The sequence below is a fragment of the Pinus tabuliformis genome, chromosome 6, assembly GCF_031772625.1.
Source record: "Pinus tabuliformis cultivar Carrire ecotype Pingquan chromosome 6, CPIR1, whole genome shotgun sequence".
Taxonomy (NCBI): Eukaryota; Viridiplantae; Streptophyta; class Pinopsida; order Pinales; family Pinaceae; genus Pinus; species Pinus tabuliformis.
The window spans coordinates 1,215,603,761-1,215,612,845 of record NC_142292.1 but is presented as its reverse complement, the minus strand read 5'-3'; positions in this window follow the sequence as shown (position 1 = coordinate 1,215,612,845).

Sequence of the window (9,085 nt, the reverse complement as noted above, 5' to 3'; positions counted from 1 at the left end):
CTGTTTAAAATAGGCAAAAATACATTCAAAAACATCTTTTCATGGTAAAAAATGAACTAATTCATCCAAAAAACCTATAAAAAGACCTTTTACCATGTCATTTTTACCGTTTCACTGTTGAGGTTGAAAAAGGAGCTTTTGACAAGAAACTTCCCGTGGTTGCTGCGGAAAATCTGACCGTCGGAATCGAACGCCGCTTCACCGAGGTATTTTACACATCCCACTCTTCATTTTTATCCGTTTAGTTTTTTGTTTTTGGTCTCTGTTTCATTTTTTGGGGGGGTTTTGGGTTCAAAATGCGCCCCTCGGCGGACGCAGGTGCCCTTCGGGTGACCTGCGTCCCCCGACTTTTTCTCACACGGGAAAAAGGTCGGGGGACGCAGTCCGCCTTCAGGCGAGCTGCGTCCGGACGCCCTGTGCTACAAAGCCGGGGTGCGTCTTCCGCAAAGGGCGCATTTCAAAACCCCAACTCTCTCAAAAAACCACCAAATTTGCTCAAATTAATTTCTAATTGACTCTTTTGATGTGCAGGACCTAAAACATGTTAGACTGGAGAGAGAGAGAGCACGTAGAGGACGATGAAGCTGCGATTAACCACCAACCCTCTCTGGATGCCTTAAGAACATGTGGATTGTACAAATATTGGACCATACCGGGCATGAGGGGCCAGGTAAGATTTTTGGAATGGCTGGTTGAGCGATGGAACGTTCAAGATCAATGTTTTTACATTGGAGGGCACCAGCTCGAGATAGAGCCCTCGGATGTATACTTTCTCACTGGCTTGCCAAACAGAGGTGAGCAACTCAACCTTGCGGGGACCAGGCCGGGTGGCCAATCCCTTGATGATCTCCGCGAGGAGTGGTGCAGACCAGGGACTCGCCATAAAAAAGGCGTGGAGATAAAGCACATCGCTCTGGCGGAACTTAGAGTTATTGCATTTACGGTCACCAGGATTTGTGGCGCGGCCGCCTTGCACATTGCCTCCGGATCCCAAATGCGGATGGCAGTTGACTGTTACCAAGGCACCATCTTCAACTGGTGCGAAGCTGTGTCGGCTCATATGAAGAGCCAACTAACCAAGGCAAAGAACGGACGACTAAAAACTTTTGGATATGGGCCTATAGTCGTGAGCTTTGCCTTGGAGAGAGTTCCTATGCTGATCCCTCAGCAACTCACTGTTGATGACTTGGGTCCTCGGGAGCCAAAGCTTGTTCGATGGGTTGCGGTGATGGCCCGGCATCCTGACGAGGGTGCTGCAGTGGTTCGATTCTCAGACAGTTACTTCGACTGGCTAGAGGGCCAGCTTTTTGTGATACAAGACTTTCCATATGCCGGAATGGATTTCAGAGGTGATCCGGACATGGTTCTTCCACAGGGAGAACAATGGGATGACAGAGGTACTTTCATTTTCACAAGTTTTCTAGTTATGTATTTTTTATTTTTCATATATATCGTCTCAAAGTAACAGTAAAATTTTAAAAATGCAGATGTTGGACCACAGCGTCCAGCCAATCTCCGGCCTTACGACAGACGACATCCAGCTGCACCGGCACCGGCCCCACAGGACGCGACAGCAGAAGTACTAGCTGATTTGGAGCATGATCTAGAGCGTCTCACGGCAGATATACCTGAGACTACTATGGACGATATTCCTATGAGGCTTCAGCGCTTCGTAGTCGCGGTCCCTGGACCGTTTAGGAGATTTTTGCGTAAGGTAGCCCGCGCAGTGGTGTCGTACAGAGAGCACCACCAGTGATTGACTAGTCACTTTTGTAGTCACATGTGACATTTTTGACTTTTTTACTATCATTTTGCCGATCATAAGGTGTGTTAAACCTATGATCGAAGACGATGTATATATTTTTGGACACACTTCTATCTATATCTATATATCACTATTACCGGCTTATCTTGTTTAACATGTATGATGAAATGTCTTTAAATTTACTTGCATGATTATTATAAATGTCTGTCCAACACTCGAGAAGCAATTGCATCTGCTAATGTATTCAAAGACCTTGGAATATGTTGATATTCAATGTAATCAAATTCACGTTCCAAGAGACGCACTCTCAAAAACAACCTTAATAACACAGGATTTCTAATGGCATAAACTCTATTAAGCTGTAATACAACAAGTTCAGAATCTAACCTCACTATCAAACGTCGAATTCCAAATGAAATAGATTCGGATAATAATTCAACCACTGCACTGTATTCTGCAATGTTATTCGTTGTTTGACCGAGGCTTACCCCATGCATAGAAACTAACTCGTCAGAGGGTGAATAGATAACCCAAGCTGCGGAAGAGATATTCCGTGTACTACGACAAGCACCATCAGCAAATCCAATGTATGTTTGGAGAGGCGTCGACATCTACAATATCAAGAGTAAAACCAAGATAAGCCAGAATAATGACGAAAACCACACTCGCTAAACTAAGCACACTGACTAAACTAACACACTTGCTAGCTAGAAAGGAAATCTAACCTATCTAAAAATTTCTCCATCCATCATTTTAAGCATAATACCTCTTTAGGTAAAGTCCATTTCTGGGTTTGCCCAAAGAGTCCCCATCAAAATCAACTAACTCATAAGCCCCTTTTGCTAGCTTTCGCTTTACAATGTAGGGCCCATGCCACATGGGAACGAATTTTCCAGCACCTAGCTTATCGTTCGCTTGATCATATAATAGTACTAGGTCTCCTTCCGAAAAACTTCGAGGGGTTACATTTTTATCGTACTGAGCTTTCATTCGTTTTGCGTGAGTCTCGATGGCTAAAGTAGCGTCACGTCGAGTCTCATCTAATTTAGCCAAGTATAACAACCGTTTCTCCTCTTCGGAAGTAGCTGGAAGTAATTCGACAGCCATTTGAAGTGATGGGATTTCGCACTCAATAGGTAACACAGCTTCTAAGCCATAAACTAGCTGAAAAGGGGTGAAACCTGTTGAATTTTTCACTGAAGTTCGATATGCCCATAGCGCCGAAAATAACATGTTATGCCAATTCGTTCGATGGATACCAATGATCCGTCGAATCATGACGACTAGAACTTTGTTGATTGACTCAACCAAACCGTTGGCTTGCGGATAATAAGGTGTAGAGCTATCGTGGCGCAAACCAAGCTGGCTTGTAAGCTCAGTCATCATGACATTTCGAAAATGGCTTCCATGGTCCGTAATGATTGCTTGTGGGACACCAAACCTAGTTATGATATGATTGAATACGAAAAGTGCAGCTGTCTTGCCGCTTGCGTCGAATGTAGGCATCGCCTCGGCCCACTTAGTAAAATAATCAACCGCAAGGATGATATACGCATGCCCCCCGGCCGAGTGAGGGTTACAAGTAATAAAGTCAATGCCCCATTTGGCGAATGGACCAGCGGCAATTATAGGGTGGAGAGGAGCAGGTGGAGCGCGCATCTTGCGATCAAACACTTGACAGTTGTGGCATTTTCTGACGGCAAGGATACAATCTTTAAACATAGACGGCCAGAAATAGCCAGCGCGCAACACCTTCTGAGCTGTGGCATACCCAGACATATGACCGCCACATGCTCCAGAGTGACAATCATTCAAAACTCTCTCAGCCTCATCGTGAGTTAAACAACGTCGAAAAACTAAGTCTGCCCCCAGGCGATAAAGTGTATCTCCAATAATTCTGTATTGCTGGGATTGAAACCGAATTTTTCGACGGTTTTCCTTGGAAGCTTCAGGCCGAAAGGTTTGGGTTTGGAGATAGATGATTATATCCCCATACCACGGATCTACAGTGCTAATAAGAAACAAAGATTCGTCCGCAATGGACTCCTCTGCCACAGTCTCTGTGTCAGCACTCGGGAAATCACACATCAATTCCGCGAAGACTAAAGATTTCTTAGACTTGGACTTCTCAAACTCCAAGTCGAACTCTTGCAGGATGACGATCCATTTAGAGTACTTGCCCCCTAGCAGTTGTTTTGTCAAGATATAAATCATAGGGTTGCAATCCGAAATAACAGTAGTTTTGCGGAGAAGAATGTAGTGACGAAAACGCTGGACAGCTTGAACGGCTGCCAGGGCCAATTTCTCCACATGTGAATATTTTAACTCAGTTGGATTTAAGGTTCTGCTAAGGTAATATATCACATGCTCTGCCTTGAATTCATCTTCTTGAACTAACACCATTCCAATGGTGGAATGCGAAGCTGCGAGGTATAAGAAGTAGTCCTGGTTGTAGTTGGGAGGATGCAATAACGGTGCATGGGTCAACGCGTGTTTCAATGCATCAAAAGATTGTTGAGCAATCTCGTCCCAAAAGAATTGTACGTTCTGTTTCAACAACCGTGTAAAACCTTTAGTGACCTCGGCGTAGTTAGGGATGAATCGGCGTAAAAAGTTTGCTTTCCCTTGCAAACTTTGGAGTTGGCGCAAACTCGAAGGAGGAGGCAATTGGATGATAGCCTCGACTTTCGAGGGATCGACGCGAATGCCGGTTTTGGAAACAACAAATCCCAGCAATCGACCTGTTTCTATACAGAAAACACACTTGTGGGGATTCAACCGAATTCGATAATGCCTACACCTCATAAAGATTGCTCGTAAATGGACAAGGTGATCAGCTCGGTGTAAAGAATGAGCAGGCAAATCATCGAGATAGGGTTGCACAATGTGCTTGATGTCATGAAATGCATAAGACATCGCCCGTTGAAAAGTGGCCCCGGCATTCTTAAGTCCAAAAGGTAATTTGCAATAAGCAAATGTCCCCCATGGACAAATGAATGCCGTTTTTGGTTGATCGGCAGGTAGAATATTGATTTGATTATAGCCTGAGAAACCATCCATGAAGGAAAACATCTCACTTCCGGCACAATCATCAATAATTTGATCGATATAAGGCGTAGGATAGTTGTCTTTTGGACAAGCTCGATTGATATCCCTATAGTCGATACAGATTCTTATTGTTCCTTGTTTTTTATTGACGGGAACAATATTCGATACCCAATCCGTTAACGGGATCGGATAAATGAAACCTGCTTTCAACAGCTTTTCGACTTCGGCTTTGATTGCAGCTGCTTTTCGAGGGTGAATCTGACGCAACCGTTGCCGAATGGGTTTAGCATCCGGGTAGGTTTTGATTTCATGAACAACAATGGCAGGATCGATTCCTGGCATTTCTTCGTAGGACCAGGCAAACACGTCGCGGAATTCTTGGAATAGGGCCTTGTAAGTTTCAATTTCTTCGTCAGTACATGCGGCACCTATATGAATGTTCTCCTCGATTCCGGGCTTCACTGAAATATCAATGGGAATAGTACGAGAAATATTCCCTAAATTCAGCTCTGAATCAGAATGTTTCGTTGGATCCTGAGCGTCTTTGACATATTCAGCGGTAAAGATAGATGAAAAATCATTTTCAAATGCATCATCCTTAGGTAAAAACGAAGATCTGTGATGGAGATCTTCCCATGGTAGATCATCTACACTTAGGATTTCGCGAAGTTGTTCGTCAGATGACACTTCTTCGGGAAACGTTATCCGTTCTAAGGGTGAGGTGAAAAGTGACTCTTCACTGACCACATTCATTTGGTCGGTTGAATGAAAGTCGGTAAAAGACATAAGAGCTTCATAAGCAATCTCATACGGACTCAACGGCATAACATCACCGAGTGAGTCTAGCTCAGAGTCAGAGGGAACATACCAAGGATCATCATAAATAATGTTTTCTGACGTGATCATATGAATTGTTGCAAACGAAGGGTCTGCATTGAGTGGAGGGAGAGGAAAAGTTCCCAGTAAACCGGAATCCTTAACTAAACCTACACCAATGTCCCTATAAGGGATTGTCGTTTTACCAACATGCTGGATAGTTTCTAAAGAGGTTGGGTCGGATGAAAAGTATGTCAGCTGATCAATAGTCACGATCTTACCGTTATGTGGAAACTTAATGACTCTGAAGACCGATGAAACGACCGCTGTCATAGCATATGACCAACTTCGACCCAAAAGAAGGTTGTAGTCTAGAGGGGCATCAACCACTTCCACATCCAGACTAACGGTTTTACCTTCGACCCCTATAGGCAATTCTTGTAGAATACCAAACGGACGGAACCCACGGCCATCAAAGGCCTTAAGGATGGTGGGGGATTGGTTCAACGAAGGAGAACCAAGCGATCTCCAACATTGAATCGACATAATACACGTAGAAGCTCCCTCATCAATCACAGTCCGATGAATAGGCCTGTTTTTGACTATCACTGGAATTTGGAAAGCCATTTGATGGGGGAGACGCGGTGTACTACTTTCTAGATCAAAGATCATTAGGTTCGGGTCCTGAACATCGACAGCTCCAATAGCCGACAAAAGCAATTTTCGTTGCGCTGGACATGATTGCAGCACTTCGAGTGCCGACATTGCTGAAGGTGAAACAGCTAAGTCTTCAACAATGTTGTAATTCTGGGCTGCTCTCGCATGTGGATTGAAAGCAGACCTTCGAAGTACACCCTTGGCGGGCGGCTTAATCACTAAGTCTGGGTTAGGTTTTTCGATCTGTAGTGGATCGGAACCAGGAGTTGAGGTTGATGGGTTAGAGTGAGAAGATTCTGCTTCTTTACCATCAACAGGAGCCTTACTACCATAATCTTGCGATCGAGTCGCAATCCTGACATGAGACATCATCAAAATGGGTTCTTCACTGGCATTCGAAGAAGAACCTATCATCTTATTTTCCTGCTCGGGAAATGGATTCTTTAACACAGCAGGAGTGGGAGAACCTTTAACTATTTTCACTACCTCGGCCCGATGAGGGCAGTCTCTCGTAAAATGATCTTCTTCACAAATGAGACAAGGATAGCGAGGTTTGCGCTTTTCGTCATTGGTTTCCGACTTTTCCGTTTTCTCCTTTGGAGCCTTGTCTGCTTTAGCCTTCTTCTTTCCTTTCTTCTTTCCACCGTTTTTGGATTTGGCCGTAGATGACTCTACAGCGTGAATGTCGGCGGTAAGTTCAGGAGGAGAAGACTCTCCTGTCGGAGAATCAGGCAAAGTGATAATTGGAGTATTGGAGGTCTTGGAAGACTTCTTCTTACTCTTCGTAGTCACGATACCGATCATACCATCAGCGGCATGAGATCCCGAAGGAGCAGCAGCGATTTGGTTTGACTTTGGAAGATCCGGAATTTTCTCGTGTAACGTACCCGACTGAGTGTAAACTAAGTCAAGGTATTGTGCCTGAGCAATGACTTGCTCCTCAGTAACTACTCCGGCCTTAGCTACATCTTCAGTAATTCTTGGTAATAATGATTTTACAAACCATTCAGCTAAAATTTGGTCCGGGATAAAAACTTTCACTAATCTTCTTCGACGTCTCCACTCATGGATGTGATCAGAAATGTACGTGGATGTCGATTGTTTTAGCGAAGTTAATAATTCTGTACCATTATCGTATCTGACTGGTAACTGAAAATGAGTTAAGAATGAAGTAGCTAACTGGCTAAAGTTGTAAAAAGAAGCCCGTGGCAACTCAATGTACCACTTGGCTGCGAGACCAATGAGTGTACGCTGGAAAAGACGTAAGCGGATAGAATCATCTGAGATGGAATTTGATGCACACCAGAGGTGGTAAGTCATCACGTGATTAGACGGATCCTCTCCAGACTTACCTTCGAACTTGGGTATATCGCTGGGCAACTTATTTGGCATTGGCGGCCAGAACGGAAGATATTGAATTGGATCGTTCGTTAGGCGCGTCAAGTCGGGTAAATCTAAAGTCGCAATAAACGGTAACTGCCGGTTAGGATCTCTAAAACTCTGAGTCACAATACCAGCCCCAGGAGGAGGATATCCAGGATAACTAGGAACAGGAGTCGCATTTGGGATATTATATCCTCCTGGAAAACCAGGATTAACCGGACCGTACTGGGGTTGCTGAGGTGGTTGATAAGTGTACCCAGGATACGGTTGATACTGGTAAACCGGTTGTTGGGCAGCTTGCCCAGGTTGATACTGTCCCTGGTACGGAGGTTGAACAAATTGAGGTTGAGTAGTAACAACCGTACTTGTACCAGGTTGGCCTGCAGGCATCTGGACTGTGGTTTGAACCGTGGGTCCAGACAACGGTACAGATGTCTGAGGAGCGGTTACAGGGACAGTAGAAACCGGAGCTGCCGATACTCCAGAAGTAAGCATGGTAGATGAAGCGGTAGTTGCTGCAGCCGTGTGAGGTGGAGTACTAGGTGCAATTGGCGGCTGAGTAACTACAGAAGTTACAGGGGTCTGAACACTTGACTGGACAGGTTGCGGTTGCTGGGGTGGACCAGGAACTGCAGGTTGTCCTGCTTGAGGTACCGACTGTATACTTGGTTGCGACATCTGTTGACCCTGTGTGACGGATCCCATGTTAACATTCCAGGGTATTGACTCGTAACAGGTTGAGGATACTGAGATCCATAGCCGTATTGAGGATAGGGTTGATAACTGTAAGGTGTAGTCCCATATGATTGCCCTTGAGGTGGTTGATAACCTTGACCAGGGTATTGACCCGTAGGTTGATAACCTTGAGGTAAATACGAATACTGGGGTTGACCTTGACCTTGAGGTTGGTATCCTTGAGGTTGATACCCTTGGGGTTGATACCCTTGGGGTTGCCATCCTTGAGGTTGCCATCCTTGAGGTTGATACTGATACTGAGGTTGACTTTGGGGTACATATTGAGGCTGGGGTTGATACCCTTGGGGTTGATACCCTTGAGGTTGCCCCCCAGTCACGAATGAAGTACCTTGAGGTTGCCCCCCAGGCATTAACGAAGGTTGCCCCCCAGGCGGTAATTGGCCACCTTGAGGTTGGTTAATGGGAGTTGAACCTGACATCATATAAACTTCACCTATACTCAATGGTACATTACCACTGTTTCCAACTAATAACCCATGATCAACAGGTTGAGGAGATGCTCCCGCAAAAGTACCAGAAAGTGATTGATACCCAGTAGGAACAGAAGGACCGCCATGTAAAAATGATTCAGGACTTTGTGAAAACACAGATGACTGACCAGACATATTTACAGGAGAATGAATTCCTCTAGGTGGAACCGGAGTACGAGGTGTAGAAAAA